This window comes from Hyla sarda, chromosome 8 (genome assembly GCF_029499605.1).
Source record: "Hyla sarda isolate aHylSar1 chromosome 8, aHylSar1.hap1, whole genome shotgun sequence".
Classification (NCBI taxonomy): domain Eukaryota; kingdom Metazoa; phylum Chordata; class Amphibia; order Anura; family Hylidae; genus Hyla; species Hyla sarda.
Window position 1 is genome coordinate 117,313,938 of NC_079196.1, and position 27,565 is coordinate 117,341,502.

Below are 27,565 nucleotides of genomic sequence, written 5' to 3' on the forward strand. Positions count from 1 at the left end.
CAATATTTCAGATCTGCATATGAAAACAACACGCCTACCTTTGTTGCACATAGCTGCCTGCCTGTCTCTAGTTACCCCACTGGCTGTAGCTGCGTCCCTTCCGACATGGAATAACACCAACTGTAACGATAAACTGAAAATTAACAGTATAAACCTGCATCATTTTGGACTCTGGTATTTGCTGAATCCGGGTGACCTGACAATCGATGGTGGTGCCGCTGGTGATTCTGGCCTTCTTGGAATCTGTTGGGCCTATGTGTTAGCTCACACATCACTTGGGTATCCATGGTAACTACCACAACATGGTCATCTGCAGTTTACATCTAGCCCGTGGCATTGAATGGCATTTTAAAAGTGCTAAGGGTCCTGGTGCAATAATCCTCCCATGAGGATCAGCCTCAACGGCTTTGTAGATTGCACTCATGTCAGCAACTCCATATACATTTTTTTTTCTTCATGCTTCTTTCTTCATCCTTTTTTCTTTCTGTCATTCAGACTTTCATTCATTCGATCTCTCTCACTCACTTGCTTTAACTCATTTGTTCTCACTCACTCACTCACTCACTCAATCACTCACTCACTCATTCACTCTCACTCACTCTCACTCTCTCACTCACTCGCTCACTAAGTCAGTCTCTCTCTCTCTCTCTCTTTTTCTTTTTATATATATTTTTTTCCGTCTTCTTCTTCTTCTTCTTCTTCTTCAGACCCTGTCATAGCACTAATGCCTTTCCAATACCACCAGCAGATGGAGACACTCCATTGCAACATTGGTTGTGAGCAGCAGTTTCTAAAAACAAATGCCTCATGGCGGATTTCCCATCCATCAATGGATGGTAAATTTTGTTTTTATCATTCACTGACCACAGAAACCAATGCATGGTCAAGCAACAGCAATGACACACCCTTGTGTATAGGCATGAGACCCTCATGTCATTTAACAGGATTCAGCACCACCCACAAGACAGCTACCTGTCATGTCATGTCAAACCTGCACAGGTGTGCTAGATTATTATTATTTAGTTTTATTTTATTTTTTTACACCAATCAGTGTGCAAACATGGTCATTAAAACGCTAAATGAATAGACGTTCATAAACCAGTCAGTGCAACTCATCATTTTGGTCTCCAATTCTCAAACTCAAATTCTCACCCACGGAGGATTAAATGAGAATCTTTCTTGTTTAACACTGGAATGGGGTGGTGCACTGTTCACTACCCGAAGATACTGCCACATCGGGTCAATGCATAGGGCGACAGAAGCAAGCTTCCAAATCAGCTCCCTTTCTCAAAAATCCATTTAATTTATGGTCCCCAGATAGGGAACGTATGTATCAGTATGTGCTCACAAGTCACCCAAGTGCAAGTATTCACACAAAAAAAAACGTGCCTCAGGATGCGATCTGTCGCAAGATCCTTTCTTTTTTTACACTTGATCTAAGCCAAAAGGCCTAGAGGGGATAACCGGGAAAGGGGTGGACCCAACCATGTCCCCTTCATGAGCACTCACATTACTCATAGGAATGGAAGGAAGGCTGGCAGCCAACCAGCCTCCCATACACTTTCTGGGTGGGTGGCAGTCAGCCACCCATACATACATACAGCACAGGCTAAACCCACATCATCACTTAAAAAAAGGACAGGCGACCATTGCACTCTGATGGAGCATTTAGCAATGCAATCCATAGCCTGGCTTTTGCCTGAACCCCCATCACTCCTCCTCTTGCATATAAGACAATATTTCAGATCTGCATATGAAAACAACACGCCTACCTTTGTTGCACATAGCTGCCTGCCTGTCTCTAGTTACCCCACTGGCTGTAGCTGCGTCCCTTCCGACATGGAATAACACCAACTGTAACGATAAACTGAAAATTAACAGTATAAACCTGCATCATTTTGGACTCTGGTATTTGCTGAATCCGGGTGACCTGACAATCGATGGTGGTGCCGCTGGTGATTCTGGCCTTCTTGGAATCTGTTGGGCCTATGTGTTAGCTCACACATCACTTGGGTATCCATGGTAACTACCACAACATGGTCATCTGCAGTTTACATCTAGCCCGTGGCATTGAATGGCATTTTAAAAGTGCTAAGGGTCCTGGTGCAATAATCCTCCCATGAGGATCAGCCTCAACGGCTTTGTAGATTGCACTCATGTCAGCAACTCCATATACATTTTTTTTTCTTCATGCTTCTTTCTTCATCCTTTTTTCTTTCTGTCATTCAGACTTTCATTCATTCGATCTCTCTCACTCACTTGCTTTAACTCATTTGTTCTCACTCACTCACTCACTCACTCAATCACTCACTCACTCATTCACTCTCACTCACTCTCACTCTCTCACTCACTCGCTCACTAAGTCAGTCTCTCTCTCTCTCTCTCTTTTTCTTTTTATATATATTTTTTTCCGTCTTCTTCTTCTTCTTCTTCTTCAGACCCTGTCATAGCACTAATGCCTTTCCAATACCACCAGCAGATGGAGACACTCCATTGCAACATTGGTTGTGAGCAGCAGTTTCTAAAAACAAATGCCTCATGGCGGATTTCCCATCCATCAATGGATGGTAAATTTTGTTTTTATCATTCACTGACCACAGAAACCAATGCATGGTCAAGCAACAGCAATGACACACCCTTGTGTATAGGCATGAGACCCTCATGTCATTTAACAGGATTCAGCACCACCCACAAGACAGCTACCTGTCATGTCATGTCAAACCTGCACAGGTGTGCTAGATTATTATTATTTAGTTTTATTTTATTTTTTTACACCAATCAGTGTGCAAACATGGTCATTAAAACGCTAAATGAATAGACGTTCATAAACCAGTCAGTGCAACTCATCATTTTGGTCTCCAATTCTCAAACTCAAATTCTCACCCACGGAGGATTAAATGAGAATCTTTCTTGTTTAACACTGGAATGGGGTGGTGCACTGTTCACTACCCGAAGATACTGCCACATCGGGTCAATGCATAGGGCGACAGAAGCAAGCTTCCAAATCAGCTCCCTTTCTCAAAAATCCATTTAATTTATGGTCCCCAGATAGGGAACGTATGTATCAGTATGTGCTCACAAGTCACCCAAGTGCAAGTATTCACACAAAAAAAAACGTGCCTCAGGATGCGATCTGTCGCAAGATCCTTTCTTTTTTTACACTTGATCTAAGCCAAAAGGCCTAGAGGGGATAACCGGGAAAGGGGTGGACCCAACCATGTCCCCTTCATGAGCACTCACATTACTCATAGGAATGGAAGGAAGGCTGGCAGCCAACCAGCCTCCCATACACTTTCTGGGTGGGTGGCAGTCAGCCACCCATACATACATACAGCACAGGCTAAACCCACATCATCACTTAAAAAAAGGACAGGCGACCATTGCACTCTGATGGAGCATTTAGCAATGCAATCCATAGCCTGGCTTTTGCCTGAACCCCCATCACTCCTCCTCTTGCATATAAGACAATATTTCAGATCTGCATATGAAAACAACACGCCTACCTTTGTTGCACATAGCTGCCTGCCTGTCTCTAGTTACCCCACTGGCTGTAGCTGCGTCCCTTCCGACATGGAATAACACCAACTTTAACGATAAACTGAAAATTAACAGTATAAACCTGCATCATTTTGGACTCTGGTATTTGCTGAATCCGGGTGACCTGACAATCGATGGTGGTGCCGCTGGTGATTCTGGCCTTCTTGGAATCTGTTGGGCCTATGTGTTAGCTCACACATCACTTGGGTATCCATGGTAACTACCACAACATGGTCATCTGCAGTTTACATCTAGCCCGTGGCATTGAATGGCATTTTAAAAGTGCTAAGGGTCCTGGTGCAATAATCCTCCCATGAGGATCAGCCTCAACGGCTTTGTAGATTGCACTCATGTCAGCAACTCCATATACATTTTTTTTTCTTCATGCTTCTTTCTTCATCCTTTTTTCTTTCTGTCATTCAGACTTTCATTCATTCGATCTCTCTCACTCACTTGCTTTAACTCATTTGTTCTCACTCACTCACTCACTCACTCAATCACTCACTCACTCATTCACTCTCACTCACTCTCACTCTCTCACTCACTCGCTCACTAAGTCAGTCTCTCTCTCTCTCTCTCTTTTTCTTTTTATATATATTTTTTTCCGTCTTCTTCTTCTTCTTCTTCTTCTTCTTCTTCTTCAGACCCTGTCATAGCACTAATGCCTTTCCAATACCACCAGCAGATGGAGACACTCCATTGCAACATTGGTTGTGAGCAGCAGTTTCTAAAAACAAATGCCTCATGGCGGATTTCCCATCCATCAATGGATGGTAAATTTTGTTTTTATCATTCACTGACCACAGAAACCAATGCATGGTCAAGCAACAGCAATGACACACCCTTGTGTATAGGCATGAGACCCTCATGTCATTTAACAGGATTCAGCACCACCCACAAGACAGCTACCTGTCATGTCATGTCAAACCTGCACAGGTGTGCTAGATTATTATTATTTAGTTTTATTTTATTTTTTTACACCAATCAGTGTGCAAACATGGTCATTAAAACGCTAAATGAATAGACGTTCATAAACCAGTCAGTGCAACTCATCATTTTGGTCTCCAATTCTCAAACTCAAATTCTCACCCACGGAGGATTAAATGAGAATCTTTCTTGTTTAACACTGGAATGGGGTGGTGCACTGTTCACTACCCGAAGATACTGCCACATCGGGTCAATGCATAGGGCGACAGAAGCAAGCTTCCAAATCAGCTCCCTTTCTCAAAAATCCATTTAATTTATGGTCCCCAGATAGGGAACGTATGTATCAGTATGTGCTCACAAGTCACCCAAGTGCAAGTATTCACACAAAAAAAAACGTGCCTCAGGATGCGATCTGTCGCAAGATCCTTTCTTTTTTTACACTTGATCTAAGCCAAAAGGCCTAGAGGGGATAACCGGGAAAGGGGTGGACCCAACCATGTCCCCTTCATGAGCACTCACATTACTCATAGGAATGGAAGGAAGGCTGGCAGCCAACCAGCCTCCCATACACTTTCTGGGTGGGTGGCAGTCAGCCACCCATACATACATACAGCACAGGCTAAACCCACATCATCACTTAAAAAAAGGACAGGCGACCATTGCACTCTGATGGAGCATTTAGCAATGCAATCCATAGCCTGGCTTTTGCCTGAACCCCCATCACTCCTCCTCTTGCATATAAGACAATATTTCAGATCTGCATATGAAAACAACACGCCTACCTTTGTTGCACATAGCTGCCTGCCTGTCTCTAGTTACCCCACTGGCTGTAGCTGCGTCCCTTCCGACATGGAATAACACCAACTGTAACGATAAACTGAAAATTAACAGTATAAACCTGCATCATTTTGGACTCTGGTATTTGCTGAATCCGGGTGACCTGACAATCGATGGTGGTGCCGCTGGTGATTCTGGCCTTCTTGGAATCTGTTGGGCCTATGTGTTAGCTCACACATCACTTGGGTATCCATGGTAACTACCACAACATGGTCATCTGCAGTTTACATCTAGCCCGTGGCATTGAATGGCATTTTAAAAGTGCTAAGGGTCCTGGTGCAATAATCCTCCCATGAGGATCAGCCTCAACGGCTTTGTAGATTGCACTCATGTCAGCAACTCCATATACATTTTTTTTTCTTCATGCTTCTTTCTTCATCCTTTTTTCTTTCTGTCATTCAGACTTTCATTCATTCGATCTCTCTCACTCACTTGCTTTAACTCATTTGTTCTCACTCACTCACTCACTCACTCAATCACTCACTCACTCATTCACTCTCACTCACTCTCACTCTCTCACTCACTCGCTCACTAAGTCAGTCTCTCTCTCTCTTTTTCTTTTTATATATATTTTTTTCCGTCTTCTTCTTCTTCTTCTTCTTCTTCTTCTTCAGACCCTGTCATAGCACTAATGCCTTTCCAATACCACCAGCAGATGGAGACACTCCATTGCAACATTGGTTGTGAGCAGCAGTTTCTAAAAACAAATGCCTCATGGCGGATTTCCCATCCATCAATGGATGGTAAATTTTGTTTTTATCATTCACTGACCACAGAAACCAATGCATGGTCAAGCAACAGCAATGACACACCCTTGTGTATAGGCATGAGACCCTCATGTCATTTAACAGGATTCAGCACCACCCACAAGACAGCTACCTGTCATGTCATGTCAAACCTGCACAGGTGTGCTAGATTATTATTATTTAGTTTTATTTTATTTTTTTACACCAATCAGTGTGCAAACATGGTCATTAAAACGCTAAATGAATAGACGTTCATAAACCAGTCAGTGCAACTCATCATTTTGGTCTCCAATTCTCAAACTCAAATTCTCACCCACGGAGGATTAAATGAGAATCTTTCTTGTTTAACACTGGAATGGGGTGGTGCACTGTTCACTACCCGAAGATACTGCCACATCGGGTCAATGCATAGGGCGACAGAAGCAAGCTTCCAAATCAGCTCCCTTTCTCAAAAATCCATTTAATTTATGGTCCCCAGATAGGGAACGTATGTATCAGTATGTGCTCACAAGTCACCCAAGTGCAAGTATTCACACAAAAAAAAACGTGCCTCAGGATGCGATCTGTCGCAAGATCCTTTCTTTTTTTACACTTGATCTAAGCCAAAAGGCCTAGAGGGGATAACCGGGAAAGGGGTGGACCCAACCATGTCCCCTTCATGAGCACTCACATTACTCATAGGAATGGAAGGAAGGCTGGCAGCCAACCAGCCTCCCATACACTTTCTGGGTGGGTGGCAGTCAGCCACCCATACATACATACAGCACAGGCTAAACCCACATCATCACTTAAAAAAAGGACAGGCGACCATTGCACTCTGATGGAGCATTTAGCAATGCAATCCATAGCCTGGCTTTTGCCTGAACCCCCATCACTCCTCCTCTTGCATATAAGACAATATTTCAGATCTGCATATGAAAACAACACGCCTACCTTTGTTGCACATAGCTGCCTGCCTGTCTCTAGTTACCCCACTGGCTGTAGCTGCGTCCCTTCCGACATGGAATAACACCAACTGTAACGATAAACTGAAAATTAACAGTATAAACCTGCATCATTTTGGACTCTGGTATTTGCTGAATCCGGGTGACCTGACAATCGATGGTGGTGCCGCTGGTGATTCTGGCCTTCTTGGAATCTGTTGGGCCTATGTGTTAGCTCACACATCACTTGGGTATCCATGGTAACTACCACAACATGGTCATCTGCAGTTTACATCTAGCCCGTGGCATTGAATGGCATTTTAAAAGTGCTAAGGGTCCTGGTGCAATAATCCTCCCATGAGGATCAGCCTCAACGGCTTTGTAGATTGCACTCATGTCAGCAACTCCATATACATTTTTTTTTCTTCATGCTTCTTTCTTCATCCTTTTTTCTTTCTGTCATTCAGACTTTCATTCATTCGATCTCTCTCACTCACTTGCTTTAACTCATTTGTTCTCACTCACTCACTCACTCACTCACTCAATCACTCACTCATTCACTCTCACTCACTCTCACTCTCTCACTCACTCGCTCACTAAGTCAGTCTCTCTCTCTTTTTCTTTTTATATATATTTTTTTCCGTCTTCTTCTTCTTCTTCTTCTTCTTCTTCTTCTTCTTCAGACCCTGTCATAGCACTAATGCCTTTCCAATACCACCAGCAGATGGAGACACTCCATTGCAACATTGGTTGTGAGCAGCAGTTTCTAAAAACAAATGCCTCATGGCGGATTTCCCATCCATCAATGGATGGTAAATTTTGTTTTTATCATTCACTGACCACAGAAACCAATGCATGGTCAAGCAACAGCAATGACACACCCTTGTGTATAGGCATGAGACCCTCATGTCATTTAACAGGATTCAGCACCACCCACAAGACAGCTACCTGTCATGTCATGTCAAACCTGCACAGGTGTGCTAGATTATTATTATTTAGTTTTATTTTATTTTTTTACACCAATCAGTGTGCAAACATGGTCATTAAAACGCTAAATGAATAGACGTTCATAAACCAGTCAGTGCAACTCATCATTTTGGTCTCCAATTCTCAAACTCAAATTCTCACCCACGGAGGATTAAATGAGAATCTTTCTTGTTTAACACTGGAATGGGGTGGTGCACTGTTCACTACCCGAAGATACTGCCACATCGGGTCAATGCATAGGGCGACAGAAGCAAGCTTCCAAATCAGCTCCCTTTCTCAAAAATCCATTTAATTTATGGTCCCCAGATAGGGAACGTATGTATCAGTATGTGCTCACAAGTCACCCAAGTGCAAGTATTCACACAAAAAAAAACGTGCCTCAGGATGCGATCTGTCGCAAGATCCTTTCTTTTTTTACACTTGATCTAAGCCAAAAGGCCTAGAGGGGATAACCGGGAAAGGGGTGGACCCAACCATGTCCCCTTCATGAGCACTCACATTACTCATAGGAATGGAAGGAAGGCTGGCAGCCAACCAGCCTCCCATACACTTTCTGGGTGGGTGGCAGTCAGCCACCCATACATACATACAGCACAGGCTAAACCCACATCATCACTTAAAAAAAGGACAGGCGACCATTGCACTCTGATGGAGCATTTAGCAATGCAATCCATAGCCTGGCTTTTGCCTGAACCCCCATCACTCCTCCTCTTGCATATAAGACAATATTTCAGATCTGCATATGAAAACAACACGCCTACCTTTGTTGCACATAGCTGCCTGCCTGTCTCTAGTTACCCCACTGGCTGTAGCTGCGTCCCTTCCGACATGGAATAACACCAACTGTAACGATAAACTGAAAATTAACAGTATAAACCTGCATCATTTTGGACTCTGGTATTTGCTGAATCCGGGTGACCTGACAATCGATGGTGGTGCCGCTGGTGATTCTGGCCTTCTTGGAATCTGTTGGGCCTATGTGTTAGCTCACACATCACTTGGGTATCCATGGTAACTACCACAACATGGTCATCTGCAGTTTACATCTAGCCCGTGGCATTGAATGGCATTTTAAAAGTGCTAAGGGTCCTGGTGCAATAATCCTCCCATGAGGATCAGCCTCAACGGCTTTGTAGATTGCACTCATGTCAGCAACTCCATATACATTTTTTTTTCTTCATGCTTCTTTCTTCATCCTTTTTTCTTTCTGTCATTCAGACTTTCATTCATTCGATCTCTCTCACTCACTTGCTTTAACTCATTTGTTCTCACTCACTCACTCACTCACTCAATCACTCACTCACTCATTCACTCTCACTCACTCTCACTCTCTCACTCACTCGCTCACTAAGTCAGTCTCTCTCTCTCTCTCTCTTTTTCTTTTTATATATATTTTTTTCCGTCTTCTTCTTCTTCTTCTTCTTCTTCTTCTTCTTCAGACCCTGTCATAGCACTAATGCCTTTCCAATACCACCAGCAGATGGAGACACTCCATTGCAACATTGGTTGTGAGCAGCAGTTTCTAAAAACAAATGCCTCATGGCGGATTTCCCATCCATCAATGGATGGTAAATTTTGTTTTTATCATTCACTGACCACAGAAACCAATGCATGGTCAAGCAACAGCAATGACACACCCTTGTGTATAGGCATGAGACCCTCATGTCATTTAACAGGATTCAGCACCACCCACAAGACAGCTACCTGTCATGTCATGTCAAACCTGCACAGGTGTGCTAGATTATTATTATTTAGTTTTATTTTATTTTTTTACACCAATCAGTGTGCAAACATGGTCATTAAAACGCTAAATGAATAGACGTTCATAAACCAGTCAGTGCAACTCATCATTTTGGTCTCCAATTCTCAAACTCAAATTCTCACCCACGGAGGATTAAATGAGAATCTTTCTTGTTTAACACTGGAATGGGGTGGTGCACTGTTCACTACCCGAAGATACTGCCACATCGGGTCAATGCATAGGGCGACAGAAGCAAGCTTCCAAATCAGCTCCCTTTCTCAAAAATCCATTTAATTTATGGTCCCCAGATAGGGAACGTATGTATCAGTATGTGCTCACAAGTCACCCAAGTGCAAGTATTCACACAAAAAAAAACGTGCCTCAGGATGCGATCTGTCGCAAGATCCTTTCTTTTTTTACACTTGATCTAAGCCAAAAGGCCTAGAGGGGATAACCGGGAAAGGGGTGGACCCAACCATGTCCCCTTCATGAGCACTCACATTACTCATAGGAATGGAAGGAAGGCTGGCAGCCAACCAGCCTCCCATACACTTTCTGGGTGGGTGGCAGTCAGCCACCCATACATACATACAGCACAGGCTAAACCCACATCATCACTTAAAAAAAGGACAGGCGACCATTGCACTCTGATGGAGCATTTAGCAATGCAATCCATAGCCTGGCTTTTGCCTGAACCCCCATCACTCCTCCTCTTGCATATAAGACAATATTTCAGATCTGCATATGAAAACAACACGCCTACCTTTGTTGCACATAGCTGCCTGCCTGTCTCTAGTTACCCCACTGGCTGTAGCTGCGTCCCTTCCGACATGGAATAACACCAACTGTAACGATAAACTGAAAATTAACAGTATAAACCTGCATCATTTTGGACTCTGGTATTTGCTGAATCCGGGTGACCTGACAATCGATGGTGGTGCCGCTGGTGATTCTGGCCTTCTTGGAATCTGTTGGGCCTATGTGTTAGCTCACACATCACTTGGGTATCCATGGTAACTACCACAACATGGTCATCTGCAGTTTACATCTAGCCCGTGGCATTGAATGGCATTTTAAAAGTGCTAAGGGTCCTGGTGCAATAATCCTCCCATGAGGATCAGCCTCAACGGCTTTGTAGATTGCACTCATGTCAGCAACTCCATATACATTTTTTTTTCTTCATGCTTCTTTCTTCATCCTTTTTTCTTTCTGTCATTCAGACTTTCATTCATTCGATCTCTCTCACTCACTTGCTTTAACTCATTTGTTCTCACTCACTCACTCACTCAATCACTCACTCACTCATTCACTCTCACTCACTCTCACTCTCTCACTCACTCGCTCACTAAGTCAGTCTCTCTCTCTCTTTTTCTTTTTATATATATTTTTTTCCGTCTTCTTCTTCTTCTTCTTCTTCTTCTTCTTCTTCTTCAGACACTGTCATAGCACTAATGCCTTTCCAATACCACCAGCAGATGGAGACACTCCATTGCAACATTGGTTGTGAGCAGCAGTTTCTAAAAACAAATGCCTCATGGCGGATTTCCCATCCATCAATGGATGGTAAATTTTGTTTTTATCATTCACTGACCACAGAAACCAATGCATGGTCAAGCAACAGCAATGACACACCCTTGTGTATAGGCATGAGACCCTCATGTCATTTAACAGGATTCAGCACCACCCACAAGACAGCTACCTGTCATGTCATGTCAAACCTGCACAGGTGTGCTAGATTATTATTATTTAGTTTTATTTTATTTTTTTACACCAATCAGTGTGCAAACATGGTCATTAAAACGCTAAATGAATAGACGTTCATAAACCAGTCAGTGCAACTCATCATTTTGGTCTCCAATTCTCAAACTCAAATTCTCACCCACGGAGGATTAAATGAGAATCTTTCTTGTTTAACACTGGAATGGGGTGGTGCACTGTTCACTACCCGAAGATACTGCCACATCGGGTCAATGCATAGGGCGACAGAAGCAAGCTTCCAAATCAGCTCCCTTTCTCAAAAATCCATTTAATTTATGGTCCCCAGATAGGGAACGTATGTATCAGTATGTGCTCACAAGTCACCCAAGTGCAAGTATTCACACAAAAAAAAACGTGCCTCAGGATGCGATCTGTCGCAAGATCCTTTCTTTTTTTACACTTGATCTAAGCCAAAAGGCCTAGAGGGGATAACCGGGAAAGGGGTGGACCCAACCATGTCCCCTTCATGAGCACTCACATTACTCATAGGAATGGAAGGAAGGCTGGCAGCCAACCAGCCTCCCATACACTTTCTGGGTGGGTGGCAGTCAGCCACCCATACATACATACAGCACAGGCTAAACCCACATCATCACTTAAAAAAAGGACAGGCGACCATTGCACTCTGATGGAGCATTTAGCAATGCAATCCATAGCCTGGCTTTTGCCTGAACCCCCATCACTCCTCCTCTTGCATATAAGACAATATTTCAGATCTGCATATGAAAACAACACGCCTACCTTTGTTGCACATAGCTGCCTGCCTGTCTCTAGTTACCCCACTGGCTGTAGCTGCGTCCCTTCCGACATGGAATAACACCAACTGTAACGATAAACTGAAAATTAACAGTATAAACCTGCATCATTTTGGACTCTGGTATTTGCTGAATCCGGGTGACCTGACAATCGATGGTGGTGCCGCTGGTGATTCTGGCCTTCTTGGAATCTGTTGGGCCTATGTGTTAGCTCACACATCACTTGGGTATCCATGGTAACTACCACAACATGGTCATCTGCAGTTTACATCTAGCCCGTGGCATTGAATGGCATTTTAAAAGTGCTAAGGGTCCTGGTGCAATAATCCTCCCATGAGGATCAGCCTCAACGGCTTTGTAGATTGCACTCATGTCAGCAACTCCATATACATTTTTTTTTCTTCATGCTTCTTTCTTCATCCTTTTTTCTTTCTGTCATTCAGACTTTCATTCATTCGATCTCTCTCACTCACTTGCTTTAACTCATTTGTTCTCACTCACTCACTCACTCACTCACTCAATCACTCACTCATTCACTCTCACTCACTCTCACTCTCTCACTCACTCGCTCACTAAGTCAGTCTCTCTCTCTCTCTCTCTTTTTCTTTTTATATATATTTTTTTCCGTCTTCTTCTTCTTCTTCTTCTTCTTCTTCTTCTTCTTCAGACCCTGTCATAGCACTAATGCCTTTCCAATACCACCAGCAGATGGAGACACTCCATTGCAACATTGGTTGTGAGCAGCAGTTTCTAAAAACAAATGCCTCATGGCGGATTTCCCATCCATCAATGGATGGTAAATTTTGTTTTTATCATTCACTGACCACAGAAACCAATGCATGGTCAAGCAACAGCAATGACACACCCTTGTGTATAGGCATGAGACCCTCATGTCATTTAACAGGATTCAGCACCACCCACAAGACAGCTACCTGTCATGTCATGTCAAACCTGCACAGGTGTGCTAGATTATTATTATTTAGTTTTATTTTATTTTTTTACACCAATCAGTGTGCAAACATGGTCATTAAAACGCTAAATGAATAGACGTTCATAAACCAGTCAGTGCAACTCATCATTTTGGTCTCCAATTCTCAAACTCAAATTCTCACCCACGGAGGATTAAATGAGAATCTTTCTTGTTTAACACTGGAATGGGGTGGTGCACTGTTCACTACCCGAAGATACTGCCACATCGGGTCAATGCATAGGGCGACAGAAGCAAGCTTCCAAATCAGCTCCCTTTCTCAAAAATCCATTTAATTTATGGTCCCCAGATAGGGAACGTATGTATCAGTATGTGCTCACAAGTCACCCAAGTGCAAGTATTCACACAAAAAAAAACGTGCCTCAGGATGCGATCTGTCGCAAGATCCTTTCTTTTTTTACACTTGATCTAAGCCAAAAGGCCTAGAGGGGATAACCGGGAAAGGGGTGGACCCAACCATGTCCCCTTCATGAGCACTCACATTACTCATAGGAATGGAAGGAAGGCTGGCAGCCAACCAGCCTCCCATACACTTTCTGGGTGGGTGGCAGTCAGCCACCCATACATACATACAGCACAGGCTAAACCCACATCATCACTTAAAAAAAGGACAGGCGACCATTGCACTCTGATGGAGCATTTAGCAATGCAATCCATAGCCTGGCTTTTGCCTGAACCCCCATCACTCCTCCTCTTGCATATAAGACAATATTTCAGATCTGCATATGAAAACAACATGCCTACCTTTGTTGCACATAGCTGCCTGCCTGTCTCTAGTTACCCCACTGGCTGTAGCTGCGTCCCTTCCGACATGGAATAACACCAACTGTAACGATAAACTGAAAATTAACAGTATAAACCTGCATCATTTTGGACTCTGGTATTTGCTGAATCCGGGTGACCTGACAATCGATGGTGGTGCCGCTGGTGATTCTGGCCTTCTTGGAATCTGTTGGGCCTATGTGTTAGCTCACACATCACTTGGGTATCCATGGTAACTACCACAACATGGTCATCTGCAGTTTACATCTAGCCCGTGGCATTGAATGGCATTTTAAAAGTGCTAAGGGTCCTGGTGCAATAATCCTCCCATGAGGATCAGCCTCAACGGCTTTGTAGATTGCACTCATGTCAGCAACTCCATATACATTTTTTTTTCTTCATGCTTCTTTCTTCATCCTTTTTTCTTTCTGTCATTCAGACTTTCATTCATTCGATCTCTCTCACTCACTTGCTTTAACTCATTTGTTCTCACTCACTCACTCACTCACTCAATCACTCACTCATTCACTCTCACTCACTCTCACTCTCTCACTCACTCGCTCACTAAGTCAGTCTCTCTCTCTCTCTCTCTTTTTCTTTTTATATATATTTTTTTCCGTCTTCTTCTTCTTCTTCTTCTTCTTCTTCTTCTTCAGACCCTGTCATAGCACTAATGCCTTTCCAATACCACCAGCAGATGGAGACACTCCATTGCAACATTGGTTGTGAGCAGCAGTTTCTAAAAACAAATGCCTCATGGCGGATTTCCCATCCATCAATGGATGGTAAATTTTGTTTTTATCATTCACTGACCACAGAAACCAATGCATGGTCAAGCAACAGCAATGACACACCCTTGTGTATAGGCATGAGACCCTCATGTCATTTAACAGGATTCAGCACCACCCACAAGACAGCTACCTGTCATGTCATGTCAAACCTGCACAGGTGTGCTAGATTATTATTATTTAGTTTTATTTTATTTTTTTACACCAATCAGTGTGCAAACATGGTCATTAAAACGCTAAATGAATAGACGTTCATAAACCAGTCAGTGCAACTCATCATTTTGGTCTCCAATTCTCAAACTCAAATTCTCACCCACGGAGGATTAAATGAGAATCTTTCTTGTTTAACACTGGAATGGGGTGGTGCACTGTTCACTACCCGAAGATACTGCCACATCGGGTCAATGCATAGGGCGACAGAAGCAAGCTTCCAAATCAGCTCCCTTTCTCAAAAATCCATTTAATTTATGGTCCCCAGATAGGGAACGTATGTATCAGTATGTGCTCACAAGTCACCCAAGTGCAAGTATTCACACAAAAAAAAACGTGCCTCAGGATGCGATCTGTCGCAAGATCCTTTCTTTTTTTACACTTGATCTAAGCCAAAAGGCCTAGAGGGGATAACCGGGAAAGGGGTGGACCCAACCATGTCCCCTTCATGAGCACTCACATTACTCATAGGAATGGAAGGAAGGCTGGCAGCCAACCAGCCTCCCATACACTTTCTGGGTGGGTGGCAGTCAGCCACCCATACATACATACAGCACAGGCTAAACCCACATCATCACTTAAAAAAAGGACAGGCGACCATTGCACTCTGATGGAGCATTTAGCAATGCAATCCATAGCCTGGCTTTTGCCTGAACCCCCATCACTCCTCCTCTTGCATATAAGACAATATTTCAGATCTGCATATGAAAACAACACGCCTACCTTTGTTGCACATAGCTGCCTGCCTGTCTCTAGTTACCCCACTGGCTGTAGCTGCGTCCCTTCCGACATGGAATAACACCAACTGTAACGATAAACTGAAAATTAACAGTATAAACCTGCATCATTTTGGACTCTGGTATTTGCTGAATCCGGGTGACCTGACAATCGATGGTGGTGCCGCTGGTGATTCTGGCCTTCTTGGAATCTGTTGGGCCTATGTGTTAGCTCACACATCACTTGGGTATCCATGGTAACTACCACAACATGGTCATCTGCAGTTTACATCTAGCCCGTGGCATTGAATGGCATTTTAAAAGTGCTAAGGGTCCTGGTGCAATAATCCTCCCATGAGGATCAGCCTCAACGGCTTTGTAGATTGCACTCATGTCAGCAACTCCATATACATTTTTTTTTCTTCATGCTTCTTTCTTCATCCTTTTTTCTTTCTGTCATTCAGACTTTCATTCATTCGATCTCTCTCACTCACTTGCTCTAACTCATTTGTTCTCACTCACTCACTCACTCACTCAATCACTCACTCATTCACTCTCACTCACTCTCACTCTCTCACTCACTCGCTCACTAAGTCAGTCTCTCTCTCTCTCTCTCTTTTTCTTTTTATATATATTTTTTTCCGTCTTCTTCTTCTTCTTCTTCAGACCCTGTCATAGCACTAATGCCTTTCCAATACCACCAGCAGATGGAGACACTCCATTGCAACATTGGTTGTGAGCAGCAGTTTCTAAAAACAAATGCCTCATGGCGGATTTCCCATCCATCAATGGATGGTAAATTTTGTTTTTATCATTCACTGACCACAGAAACCAATGCATGGTCAAGCAACAGCAATGACACACCCTTGTGTATAGGCATGAGACCCTCATGTCATTTAACAGGATTCAGCACCACCCACAAGACAGCTACCTGTCATGTCATGTCAAACCTGCACAGGTGTGCTAGATTATTATTATTTAGTTTTATTTTATTTTTTTACACCAATCAGTGTGCAAACATGGTCATTAAAACGCTAAATGAATAGACGTTCATAAACCAGTCAGTGCAACTCATCATTTTGGTCTCCAATTCTCAAACTCAAATTCTCACCCACGGAGGATTAAATGAGAATCTTTCTTGTTTAACACTGGAATGGGGTGGTGCACTGTTCACTACCCGAAGATACTGCCACATCGGGTCAATGCATAGGGCGACAGAAGCAAGCTTCCAAATCAGCTCCCTTTCTCAAAAATCCATTTAATTTATGGTCCCCAGATAGGGAACGTATGTATCAGTATGTGCTCACAAGTCACCCAAGTGCAAGTATTCACACAAAAAAAAACGTGCCTCAGGATGCGATCTGTCGCAAGATCCTTTCTTTTTTTACACTTGATCTAAGCCAAAAGGCCTAGAGGGGATAACCGGGAAAGGGGTGGACCCAACCATGTCCCCTTCATGAGCACTCACATTACTCATAGGAATGGAAGGAAGGCTGGCAGCCAACCAGCCTCCCATACACTTTCTGGGTGGGTGGCAGTCAGCCACCCATACATACATACAGCACAGGCTAAACCCACATCATCACTTAAAAAAAGGACAGGCGACCATTGCACTCTGATGGAGCATTTAGCAATGCAATCCATAGCCTGGCTTTTGCCTGAACCCCCATCACTCCTCCTCTTGCATATAAGACAATATTTCAGATCTGCATATGAAAACAACACGCCTACCTTTGTTGCACATAGCTGCCTGCCTGTCTCTAGTTACCCCACTGGCTGTAGCTGCGTCCCTTCCGACATGGAATAACACCAACTGTAACGATAAACTGAAAATTAACAGTATAAACCTGCATCATTTTGGACTCTGGTATTTGCTGAATCCGGGTGACCTGACAATCGATGGTGGTGCCGCTGGTGATTCTGGCCTTCTTGGAATCTGTTGGGCCTATGTGTTAGCTCACACATCACTTGGGTATCCATGGTAACTACCACAACATGGTCATCTGCAGTTTACATCTAGCCCGTGGCATTGAATGGCATTTTAAAAGTGCTAAGGGTCCTGGTGCAATAATCCTCCCATGAGGATCAGCCTCAACGGCTTTGTAGATTGCACTCATGTCAGCAACTCCATATACATTTTTTTTTCTTCATGCTTCTTTCTTCATCCTTTTTTCTTTCTGTCATTCAGACTTTCATTCATTCGATCTCTCTCACTCACTTGCTTTAACTCATTTGTTCTCACTCACTCACTCACTCACTCAATCACTCACTCACTCACTCTCACTCTCTCACTCACTCGCTCACTAAGTCAGTCTCTCTCTCTCTCTCTCTCTTTTTCTTTTTATATATATTTTTTTCCGTCTTCTTCTTCTTCTTCTTCTTCTTCTTCTTCAGACCCTGTCATAGCACTAATGCCTTTCCAATACCACCAGCAGATGGAGACACTCCATTGCAACATTGGTTGTGAGCAGCAGTTTCTAAAAACAAATGCCTCATGGCGGATTTCCCATCCATCAATGGATGGTAAATTTTGTTTTTATCATTCACTGACCACAGAAACCAATGCATGGTCAAGCAACAGCAATGACACACCCTTGTGTATAGGCATGAGACCCTCATGTCATTTAACAGGATTCAGCACCACCCACAAGACTGCTACCTGTCATGTCATGTCAAACCTGCACAGGTGTGCTAGATTATTATTATTTAGTTTTATTTTATTTTTTTACACCAATCAGTGTGCAAACATGGTCATTAAAACGCTAAATGAATAGACGTTCATAAACCAGTCAGTGCAACTCATCATTTTGGTCTCCAATTCTCAAACTCAAATTCTCACCCACGGAGGATTAAATGAGAATCTTTCTTGTTTAACACTGGAATGGGGTGGTGCACTGTTCACTACCCGAAGATACTGCCACATCGGGTCAATGCATAGGGCGACAGAAGCAAGCTTCCAAATCAGCTCCCTTTCTCAAAAATCCATTTAATTTATGGTCCCCAGATAGGGAACGTATGTATTAGTATGTGCTCACAAGTCACCCAAGTGCAAGTATTCACACAAAAAAAAACGTGCCTCAGGATGCGATCTGTCGCAAGATCCTTTCTTTTTTTACACTTGATCTAAGCCAAAAGGCCTAGAGGGGATAACCGGGAAAGGGGTGGACCCAACCATGTCCCCTTCATGAGCACTCACATTACTCATAGGAATGGAAGGAAGGCTGGCAGCCAACCAGCCTCCCATACACTTTCTGGGTGGGTGGCAGTCAGCCACCCATACATACATACAGCACAGGCTAAACCCACATCATCACTTAAAAAAAGGACAGGCGACCATTGCACTCTGATGGAGCATTTAGCAATGCAATCCATAGCCTGGCTTTTGCCTGAACCCCCATCACTCCTCCTCTTGCATATAAGACAATATTTCAGATCTGCATATGAAAACAACACGCCTACCTTTGTTGCACATAGCTGCCTGCCTGTCTCTAGTTACCCCACTGGCTGTAGCTGCGTCCCTTCCGACATGGAATAACACCAACTGTAACGATAAACTGAAAATTAACAGTATAAACCTGCATCATTTTGGACTCTGGTATTTGCTGAATCCGGGTGACCTGACAATCGATGGTGGTGCCGCTGGTGATTCTGGCCTTCTTGGAATCTGTTGGGCCTATGTGTTAGCTCACACATCACTTGGGTATCCATGGTAACTACCACAACATGGTCATCTGCAGTTTACATCTAGCCCGTGGCATTGAATGGCATTTTAAAAGTGCTAAGGGTCCTGGTGCAATAATCCTCCCATGAGGATCAGCCTCAACGGCTTTGTAGATTGCACTCATGTCAGCAACTCCATATACATTTTTTTTTCTTCATGCTTCTTTCTTCATCCTTTTTTCTTTCTGTCATTCAGACTTTCATTCATTCGATCTCTCTCACTCACTTGCTTTAACTCATTTGTTCTCACTCACTCACTCACTCACTCAATCACTCACTCACTCATTCACTCTCACTCACTCTCACTCTCTCACTCACTCGCTCACTAAGTCAGTCTCTCTCTCTCTCTCTCTTTTTCTTTTTATATATATTTTTTTCCGTCTTCTTCTTCTTCTTCTTCTTCTTCTTCTTCTTCTTCAGACCCTGTCATAGCACTAATGCCTTTCCAATACCACCAGCAGATGGAGACACTCCATTGCAACATTGGTTGTGAGCAGCAGTTTCTAAAAACAAATGCCTCATGGCGGATTTCCCATCCATCAATGGATGGTAAATTTTGTTTTTATCATTCACTGACCACAGAAACCAATGCATGGTCAAGCAACAGCAATGACACACCCTTGTGTATAGGCATGAGACCCTCATGTCATTTAACAGGATTCAGCACCACCCACAAGACAGCTACCTGTCATGTCATGTCAAACCTGCACAGGTGTGCTAGATTATTATTATTTAGTTTTATTTTATTTTTTTACACCAATCAGTGTGCAAACATGGTCATTAAAACGCTAAATGAATAGACGTTCATAAACCAGTCAGTGCAACTCATCATTTTGGTCTCCAATTCTCAAACTCAAATTCTCACCCACGGAGGATTAAATGAGAATCTTTCTTGTTTAACACTGGAATGGGGTGGTGCACTGTTCACTACCCGAAGATACTGCCACATCGGGTCAATGCATAGGGCGACAGAAGCAAGCTTCCAAATCAGCTCCCTTTCTCAAAAATCCATTTAATTTATGGTCCCCAGATAGGGAACGTATGTATCAGTATGTGCTCACAAGTCACCCAAGTGCAAGTATTCACACAAAAAAAAACGTGCCTCAGGATGCGATCTGTCGCAAGATCCTTTCTTTTTTTACACTTGATCTAAGCCAAAAGGCCTAGAGGGGATAACCGGGAAAGGGGTGGACCCAACCATGTCCCCTTCATGAGCACTCACATTACTCATAGGAATGGAAGGAAGGCTGGCAGCCAACCAGCCTCCCATACACTTTCTGGGTGGGTGGCAGTCAGCCACCCATACATACATACAGCACAGGCTAAACCCACATCATCACTTAAAAAAAGGACAGGCGACCATTGCACTCTGATGGAGCATTTAGCAATGCAATCCATAGCCTGGCTTTTGCCTGAACCCCCATCACTCCTCCTCTTGCATATAAGACAATATTTCAGATCTGCATATGAAAACAACACGCCTACCTTTGTTGCACATAGCTGCCTGCCTGTCTCTAGTTACCCCACTGGCTGTAGCTGCGTCCCTTCCGACATGGAATAACACCAACTGTAACGATAAACTGAAAATTAACAGTATAAACCTGCATCATTTTGGACTCTGGTATTTGCTGAATCCGGGTGACCTGACAATCGATGGTGGTGCCGCTGGTGATTCTGGCCTTCTTGGAATCTGTTGGGCCTATGTGTTAGCTCACACATCACTTGGGTATCCATGGTAACTACCACAACATGGTCATCTGCAGTTTACATCTAGCCCGTGGCATTGAATGGCATTTTAAAAGTGCTAAGGGTCCTGGTGCAATAATCCTCCCATGAGGATCAGCCTCAACGGCTTTGTAGATTGCACTCATGTCAGCAACTCCATATACATTTTTTTTTCTTCATGCTTCTTTCTTCATCCTTTTTTCTTTCTGTCATTCAGACTTTCATTCATTCAATCTCTCTCACTCACTTGCTTTAACTCATTTGTTCTCACTCACTCACTCACTCACTCAATCACTCACTCATTCACTCTCACTCACTCTCACTCTCTCACTCACTCGCTCACTAAGTCAGTCTCTCTCTCTCTCTCTCTTTTTCTTTTTATATATATTTTTTTCCGTCTTCTTCTTCTTCTTCTTCTTCTTCAGACCCTGTCATAGCACTAATGCCTTTCCAATACCACCAGCAGATGGAGACACTCCATTGCAACATTGGTTGTGAGCAGCAGTTTCTAAAAACAAATGCCTCATGGCGGATTTCCCATCCATCAATGGATGGTAAATTTTGTTTTTATCATTCACTGACCACAGAAACCAATGCATGGTCAAGCAACAGCAATGACACACCCTTGTGTATAGGCATGAGACCCTCATGTCATTTAACAGGATTCAGCACCACCCACAAGACGGCTACCTGTCATGTCATGTCAAACCTGCACAGGTGTGCTAGATTATTATTATTTAGTTTTATTTTATTTTTTTACACCAATCAGTGTGCAAACATGGTCATTAAAACGCTAAATGAATAGACGTTCATAAACCAGTCAGTGCAACTCATCATTTTGGTCTCCAATTCTCAAACTCAAATTCTCACCCACGGAGGATTAAATGAGAATCTTTCTTGTTTAACACTGGAATGGGGTGGTGCACTGTTCACTACCCGAAGATACTGCCACATCGGGTCAATGCATAGGGCGACAGAAGCAAGCTTCCAAATCAGCTCCCTTTCTCAAAAATCCATTTAATTTATGGTCCCCAGATAGGGAATGTATGTATCAGTATGTGCTCACAAGTCACCCAAGTGCAAGTATTCACACAAAAAAAAACGTGCCTCAGGATGCGATCTGTCGCAAGATCCTTTCTTTTTTTACACTTGATCTAAGCCAAAAGGCCTAGAGGGGATAACCGGGAAAGGGGTGGACCCAACCATGTCCCCTTCATGAGCACTCACATTACTCATAGGAATGGAAGGAAGGCTGGCAGCCAACCAGCCTCCCATACACTTTCTGGGTGGGTGGCAGTCAGCCACCCATACATACATACAGCACAGGCTAAACCCACATCATCACTTAAAAAAAGGACAGGCGACCATTGCACTCTGATGGAGCATTTAGCAATGCAATCCATAGCCTGGCTTTTGCCTGAACCCCCATCACTCCTCCTCTTGCATATAAGACAATATTTCAGATCTGCATATGAAAACAACACGCCTACCTTTGTTGCACATAGCTGCCTGCCTGTCTCTAGTTGCCCCACTGGCTGTAGCTGCGTCCCTTCCGACATGGAATAACACCAACTGTAACGATAAACTGAAAATTAACAGTATAAACCTGCATCATTTTGGACTCTGGTATTTGCTGAATCCGGGTGACCTGACAATCGATGGTGGTGCCGCTGGTGATTCTGGCCTTCTTGGAATCTGTTGGGCCTATGTGTTAGCTCACACATCACTTGGGTATCCATGGTAACTACCACAACATGGTCATCTGCAGTTTACATCTAGCCCGTGGCATTGAATGGCATTTTAAAAGTGCTAAGGGTCCTGGTGCAATAATCCTCCCATGAGGATCAGCCTCAACGGCTTTGTAGATTGCACTCATGTCAGCAACTCCATATACATTTTTTTTTCTTCATGCTTCTTTCTTCATCCTTTTTTCTTTCTGTCATTCAGACTTTCATTCATTCGATCTCTCTCACTCACTTGCTTTAACTCATTTGTTCTCACTCACTCACTCACTCACTCACTCAATCACTCACTTACTCATTCACTCTCACTCACTCTCACTCTCTCACTCACTCGCTCACTAAGTCAGTCTCTCTCTCTCTCTCTCTCTTTTTCTTTTTATATATATTTTTTTCCGTCTTCTTCTTCTTCTTCTTCTTCTTCTTCAGACCCTGTCATAGCACTAATGCCTTTCCAATACCACCAGCAGATGGAGACACTCCATTGCAACATTGGTTGTGAGCAGCAGTTTCTAAAAACAAATGCCTCATGGCGGATTTCCCATCCATCAATGGATGGTAAATTTTGTTTTTATCATTCACTGACCACAGAAACCAATGCATGGTCAAGCAACAGCAATGACACACCCTTGTGTATAGGCATGAGACCCTCATGTCATTTAACAGGATTCAGCACCACCCACAAGACAGCTACCTGTCATGTCATGTCAAACCTGCACAGGTGTGCTAGATTATTATTATTTAGTTTTATTTTATTTTTTTACACCAATCAGTGTGCAAACATGGTCATTAAAACGCTAAATGAATAGACGTTCATAAACCAGTCAGTGCAACTCATCATTTTGGTCTCCAATTCTCAAACTCAAATTCTCACCCACGGAGGATTAAATGAGAATCTTTCTTGTTTAACACTGGAATGGGGTGGTGCACTGTTCACTACCCGAAGATACTGCCACATCGGGTCAATGCATAGGGCGACAGAAGCAAGCTTCCAAATCAGCTCCCTTTCTCAAAAATCCATTTAATTTATGGTCCCCAGATAGGGAACGTATGTATCAGTATGTGCTCACAAGTCACCCAAGTGCAAGTATTCACACAAAAAAAAAACGTGCCTCAGGATGCGATCTGTCGCAAGATCCTTTCTTTTTTTTACACTTGATCTAAGCCAAAAGGCCTAGAGGGGATAACCGGGAAAGGGGTGGACCCAACCATGTCCCCTTCATGAGCACTCACATTACTCATAGGAATGGAAGGAAGGCTGGCAGCCAACCAGCCTCCCATACACTTTCTGGGTGGGTGGCAGTCAGCCACCCATACATACATACAGCACAGGCTAAACCCACATCATCACTTAAAAAAAGGACAGGCGACCATTGCACTCTGATGGAGCATTTAGCAATGCAATCCATAGCCTGGCTTTTGCCTGAACCCCCATCACTCCTCCTCTTGCATATAAGACAATATTTCAGATCTGCATATGAAAACAACACGCCTACCTTTGTTGCACATAGCTGCCTGCCTGTCTCTAGTTACCCCACTGGCTGTAGCTGCGTCCCTTCCGACATGGAATAACACCAACTGTAACGATAAACTGAAAATTAACAGTATAAACCTGCATCATTTTGGACTCTGGTATTTTCTGAATCCGGGTGACCTGACAACCGATGGTGGTGCCGCTGGTGATTCTGGCCTTCTTGGAATCTGTTGGGCCTATGTGTTAGCTCACACATCACTTGGGTATCCATGGTAACTACCACAACATGGTCATCTGCAGTTTACATCTAGCCCGTGGCATTGAATGGCATTTTAAAAGTGCTAAGGGTCCTGGTGCAATAATCCTCCCATGAGGATCAGCCTCAACGGCTTTGTAGATTGCACTCATGTCAGCAACTCCATATACATTTTTTTTTCTTCATGCTTCTTTCTTCATCCTTTTTTCTTTCTGTCATTCAGACTTTCATTCATTCGATCTCTCTCACTCACTTGCTTTAACTCATTTGTTCTCACTCACTCACTCACTCACTCACTCAATCACTCACTCACTCACTCTCACTCTCTCACTCACTCGCTCACTAAGTCAGTCTCTCTCTCTCTCTCTCTCTTTTTCTTTTTATATATATTTTTTTCCGTCTTCTTCTTCTTCTTCTTCTTCTTCTTCTTCTTCTTCAGACCCTGTCATAGCACTTATGCCTTTCCAATACCACCAGCAGATGGAGACACTCCATTGCAACATTGGTTGTGAGCAGCAGTTTCTAAAAACAAATGCCTCATGGCGGATTTCCCATCCATCAATGGATGGTAAATTTTGTTTTTATCATTCACTGACCACAGAAACCAATGCATGGTCAAGCAACAGCAATGACACACCCTTGTGTATAGGCATGAGACCCTCATGTCATTTAACAGGATTCAGCACCACCCACAAGACAGCTACCTGTCATGTCATGTCAAACCTGCACAGGTGTGCTAGATTATTATTATTTAGTTTTATTTTATTTTTTTACACCAATCAGTGTGCAAACATGGTCATTAAAACGCTAAATGAATAGACGTTCATAAACCAGTCAGTGCAACTCATCATTTTGGTCTCCAATTCTCAAACTCAAATTCTCACCCACAGAGGATTAAATGAGAATCTTTCTTGTTTAACACTGGAATGGGGTGGTGCACTGTTCACTACCCGAAGATACTGCCACATCGGGTCAATGCATAGGGCGACAGAAGCAAGCTTCCAAATCAGCTCCCTTTCTCAAAAATCCATTTAATTTATGGTCCCCAGATAGGGAACGTATGTATCAGTATGTGCTCACAAGTCACCCAAGTGCAAGTATTCACACAAAAAAAAACGTGCCTCAGGATGCGATCTGTCGCAAGATCCTTTCTTTTTTTACACTTGATCTAAGCCAAAAGGCCTAGAGGGGATAACCGGGAAAGGGGTGGACCCAACCATGTCCCCTTCATGAGCACTCACATTACTCATAGGAATGGAAGGAAGGCTGGCAGCCAACCAGCCTCCCATACACTTTCTGGGTGGGTGGCAGTCAGCCACCCATACATACATACAGCACAGGCTAAACCCACATCATCACTTAAAAAAAGGACAGGCGACCATTGCACTCTGATGGAGCATTTAGCAATGCAATCCATAGCCTGGCTTTTGCCTGAACCCCCATCACTCCTCCTCTTGCATATAAGACAATATTTCAGATCTGCATATGAAAACAACACGCCTACCTTTGTTGCACATAGCTGCCTGCCTGTCTCTAGTTACCCCACTGGCTGTAGCTGCGTCCCTTCCGACATGGAATAACACCAACTGTAACGATAAACTGAAAATTAACAGTATAAACCTGCATCATTTTGGACTCTGGTATTTGCTGAATCCGGGTGACCTGACAATCGATGGTGGTGCCGCTGGTGATTCTGGCCTTCTTGGAATCTGTTGGGCCTATGTGTTAGCTCACACATCACTTGGGTATCCATGGTAACTACCACAACATGGTCATCTGCAGTTTACATCTAGCCCGTGGCATTGAATGGCATTTTAAAAGTGCTAAGGGTCCTGGTGCAATAATCCTCCCATGAGGATCAGCCTCAACGGCTTTGTAGATTGCACTCATGTCAGCAACTCCATATACATTTTTTTTTCTTCATGCTTCTTTCTTCATCCTTTTTTCTTTCTGTCATTCAGACTTTCATTCATTCGATCTCTCTCACTCACTTGCTTTAACTCATTTGTTCTCACTCACTCACTCACTCAATCACTCACTCACTCATTCACTCTCACTCACTCTCACTCTCTCACTCACTCGCTCACTAAGTCAGTCTCTCTCTCTCTCTCTCTCTCTTTTTCTTTTTATATATATTTTTTTCCGTCTTCTTCTTCTTCTTCTTCAGAGCCTGTCATAGCACTAATGCCTTTCCAATACCACCAGCAGATGGAGACACTCCATTGCAACATTGGTTGTGAGCAGCAGTTTCTAAAAACAAATGCCTCATGGCGGATTTCCCATCCATCAATGGATGGTAAATTTTGTTTTTATCATTCACTGACCACAGAAACCAATGCATGGTCAAGCAACAGCAATGACACACCCTTGTGTATAGGCATGAGACCCTCATGTCATTTAACAGGATTCAGCACCACCCACAAGACAGCTACCTGTCATGTCATGTCAAACCTGCACAGGTGTGCTAGATTATTATTATTTAGTTTTATTTTATTTTTTTACACCAATCAGTGTGCAAACATGGTCATTAAAACGCTAAATGAATAGACGTTCATAAACCAGTCAGTGCAACTCATCATTTTGGTCTCCAATTCTCAAACTCAAATTCTCACCCACGGAGGATTAAATGAGAATCTTTCTTGTTTAACACTGGAATGGGGTGGTGCACTGTTCACTACCCGAAGATACTGCCACATCGGGTCAATGCATAGGGCGACAGAAGCAAGCTTCCAAATCAGCTCCCTTTCTCAAAAATCCATTTAATTTATGGTCCCCAGATAGGGAACGTATGTATCAGTATGTGCTCACAAGTCACCCAAGTGCAAGTATTCACACAAAAAAAAACGTGCCTCAGGATGCGATCTGTCGCAAGATCCTTTCTTTTTTTACACTTGATCTAAGCCAAAAGGCCTAGAGGGGATAACCGGGAAAGGGGTGGACCCAACCATGTCCCCTTCATGAGCACTCACATTACTC

At 43.3% G+C, this 27,565-nt stretch overlaps 16 pseudogenes; all 16 read right to left on the reverse strand.

The window, feature by feature from the left end:
- Positions 1-1,197: 1,197 nt before the first annotated feature.
- On the reverse strand, positions 1,198-1,461 carry LOC130287192 (U2 spliceosomal RNA; annotated as a pseudogene).
- Positions 1,462-2,928: 1,467 nt separating this feature from the next.
- LOC130287193 (U2 spliceosomal RNA) lies at positions 2,929-3,192 on the reverse strand (annotated as a pseudogene).
- Positions 3,193-4,671: 1,479 nt separating this feature from the next.
- LOC130287194 (U2 spliceosomal RNA) lies at positions 4,672-4,935 on the reverse strand (annotated as a pseudogene).
- Positions 4,936-6,405: 1,470 nt separating this feature from the next.
- On the reverse strand, positions 6,406-6,669 carry LOC130287195 (U2 spliceosomal RNA; annotated as a pseudogene).
- Positions 6,670-8,143: 1,474 nt separating this feature from the next.
- LOC130287196 (U2 spliceosomal RNA) lies at positions 8,144-8,407 on the reverse strand (annotated as a pseudogene).
- Positions 8,408-9,886: 1,479 nt separating this feature from the next.
- LOC130287197 (U2 spliceosomal RNA) lies at positions 9,887-10,150 on the reverse strand (annotated as a pseudogene).
- Positions 10,151-11,622: 1,472 nt separating this feature from the next.
- LOC130287199 (U2 spliceosomal RNA) lies at positions 11,623-11,886 on the reverse strand (annotated as a pseudogene).
- Positions 11,887-13,368: 1,482 nt separating this feature from the next.
- Positions 13,369-13,632, reverse strand: LOC130287200 (U2 spliceosomal RNA; annotated as a pseudogene).
- Positions 13,633-15,107: 1,475 nt separating this feature from the next.
- LOC130287201 (U2 spliceosomal RNA) lies at positions 15,108-15,371 on the reverse strand (annotated as a pseudogene).
- A 1,460-nt stretch (positions 15,372-16,831) lies between these two features.
- LOC130287202 (U2 spliceosomal RNA) lies at positions 16,832-17,095 on the reverse strand (annotated as a pseudogene).
- A 1,464-nt stretch (positions 17,096-18,559) lies between these two features.
- LOC130287674 (U2 spliceosomal RNA) lies at positions 18,560-18,823 on the reverse strand (annotated as a pseudogene).
- A 1,482-nt stretch (positions 18,824-20,305) lies between these two features.
- LOC130287203 (U2 spliceosomal RNA) lies at positions 20,306-20,569 on the reverse strand (annotated as a pseudogene).
- A 1,466-nt stretch (positions 20,570-22,035) lies between these two features.
- On the reverse strand, positions 22,036-22,299 carry LOC130289314 (U2 spliceosomal RNA; annotated as a pseudogene).
- A 1,479-nt stretch (positions 22,300-23,778) lies between these two features.
- LOC130288647 (U2 spliceosomal RNA) lies at positions 23,779-24,044 on the reverse strand (annotated as a pseudogene).
- Positions 24,045-25,518: 1,474 nt separating this feature from the next.
- On the reverse strand, positions 25,519-25,782 carry LOC130287204 (U2 spliceosomal RNA; annotated as a pseudogene).
- Positions 25,783-27,246: 1,464 nt separating this feature from the next.
- LOC130287205 (U2 spliceosomal RNA) lies at positions 27,247-27,510 on the reverse strand (annotated as a pseudogene).
- Between the last annotated feature and the right edge of the window lie 55 nt (positions 27,511-27,565).